Source organism: Chiloscyllium plagiosum, unplaced genomic scaffold, assembly GCF_037043375.1.
Source record: "Chiloscyllium plagiosum isolate Xiang-an unplaced genomic scaffold, Cpla_swu_hap1 HiC_scaffold_51, whole genome shotgun sequence".
NCBI classification, from domain to species: Eukaryota; Metazoa; Chordata; class Chondrichthyes; order Orectolobiformes; family Hemiscylliidae; genus Chiloscyllium; species Chiloscyllium plagiosum.
In genome coordinates this window covers 10,112,661-10,115,160 of record NW_028270189.1, presented here as the reverse complement: position 1 = coordinate 10,115,160, position 2,500 = coordinate 10,112,661, and the positions used below count along the sequence as shown (strand labels likewise).

Genomic DNA, 2,500 nt, shown 5'->3' with positions numbered 1-2,500 from the left:
GACACCACCCCGAGATATGCGCCAGTGTTTCCGATATTGCATTACACCTTCTACACGTCTTGTTATTAAAGGGTCTTCCAAACGACAGGGATGCCCTTGTTGGAAAGGAATTGGTCCTCAGCAGAATCGAGTTGATTACTTTTGATGACTTCATATAGTTTATTTTCTTTATCCAGTTGTTCGAGATGGTATCATTCTTATAGTAATGAGCACCTGCTCCCTGGCACGGGAGGGCTATCCATCTATCACTCTCCGCTGATCTCCAACTCTTGTAGTTAACACTACTTAGATCCTCCACCTGCTCATTACCGTCATCATCTGTAATACTCAATTCCTCCTCATCTCGATTACTGATCGGCCTCCAAATTGATTCCTGCACTTTAAGTTTACTACATCTCTTCATCTTTTCGGCCACACTTTCGCCTTCGAAACGGAACGAGGCATGTAAGATTTCGTCCTTAGATTGGTGTAGCCTCTCGAACTTCCTCATAATCGAGATGGGGATAAAGGTTCCCAATCGAGTAAAAGCAAGACCCCCATCCCGAATCTTGGCATAAATCACGCCGTCTGTGATCGACTGTGGAAGGTGTAAAATTTCCTTTATGGCACTTTTAATTAATATATCTAATTTGTTAAGGTCGTTGCCCGAGGATTCAGATAAAATTAAATAATAAAACATTCTAGGTATAAAATACGTTTTTAAAATTTCTATTTTTTTGTACTGGTTTCAACGGTGTTGTTTTTAGATTCCCGATCCAAATCCCCAATTGGGCTTCCCAATCCAATTGGCTGACGCCAATCCAGGGATCAATCTTGGCACCTAAATATTTATCTGTCAAACCTGGATCAATAAATTGAATAGAACCCCCATTAAATTTCCAGTTGGCCTGCTCATTGTAAATAAAAGTTTTGTTTTTATAAACAAAGTTAAAACCTTTAGTCTTTTTAATATTGACTTCTAGCCCTGTATTTATACAAAATCTTTCTACCAGTTTTAAATTGCCTGACATACCTTCATAGGATTCGCTAATCAGCGCTATATCATCGGCAAAAGCCAATGTAGCGCAATGATAAGTTTTGTCGTCCTGACCTAAGAATATTCCTTTTTTCCTTTCTTCTATGGACGTAATCAGAGGGTCCATTACTATATTGAATAAAAACGGTGATAGCGCATCACCTTGTTTAACCCCTCTTAAAATTCCTATTGGTTCTGTTTTACATTTAAAACCTTCTATTTGTGTAAAATTATTCTCATATAAATTTGCTATTAATTTAATAAATAGAGAGGGGACTTGCAGTCTCCTCAGGGCTGTTAAAATCAATTTGTGTCCAACCGAGTCAAAGGCCTTTGCGAGGTCTACAAAAACTATTGATAATTTTTTCTTATTTTTCTTGGCCCCTTTCATGATATTTTCTAGGATTTTAATATTTTCCTCGCACCCGGCCACTCCTGTCATAAAACCCTTTTGACGTTTATTTAGGTTTATTACTTTGTTTAACCTACCTGCCATTATCTTAGTAAATAGTCTAAGTATAATTGGGCCGATAGTAATAGGCCTCCAATTATTGATATCCTTTAGTTCTTCTTCATTGTTAACTTTGGGAATTAGAACGGTCCTACTCAATTTCATACAATTAGGTATTCTCCCATTTTTAATCCAAATAGAGTAGACCCTGGGGAGTATTGAATTATCCTTGTTAAAAAGTTTAGTTACATCTTTTAAGGTCATTCCGTCGGGTCCAGCGGCAGTTTCAACGTCGATCGACTTAATGGCCTGAAGGACGTCCTCCACTGTCACTGGACCCGTCAGTATACCATCCTCACACCCTTCATTCTTTTTGACGTACTTGGCGAACCCTCTTAAATTATTTTTCTCATTTATCTTCATTAGCCTAGTTTTGTAGTACTCTTCCAACTCCTCTTTATTGAGTGGACACTCACTCTTGGCGGGAGCCCCCATCAGGGTCCTTGCCAAGTACCTCCTATTCCTCTTGTACAAAGTTTGCACTTCTTTATAACGACCCTTTTTCTTACTAAACCTCTTTTTTGCATTATTTTCTTTATTATTACGTTGTAGTTTTGGTCCTACCTTTTTGGGCCTTTTTTTATACGCTTTGGTATCTTTATTTTTACCTATTCTTTCCATTACTTTATCCATTATATTATCGTACTCCTTGATATTTGTCTTCACTATTCCACCTTCTACTCTGTTGATAAGATCCTCCAAGGATTTATCCTCATAGTCCCCACCTTCTATTTTGTCGTTACTTCCTACCTCAATTATCCTTTCTATAGTCGATTCCTCATCCTCTCTATCCTCCTTCTCACACGTAAAATTAAGGACTCTTTCTTCCTCCAAACTTATCGCCTCACCTAAGATTTTATCCCTATTTTTGTTTTTCAATAGCCGTCTTTTATCAGATATTTGTTTTGCTGTTTTGGTCACTATTCTTTCTGCTAAGAGTTTATTAATATTTTTGCATCCCTGAAATTCTATTT

The 2,500-nt window shown here is 37.5% G+C and overlaps 1 pseudogene; it reads right to left on the bottom strand.

The window, feature by feature from the left end:
- The window catches only part of LOC148134970 (28S ribosomal RNA), a 7,902-nt pseudogene that overhangs the window by 1,951 nt on the left and 3,451 nt on the right, over positions 1 to 2,500 (bottom strand).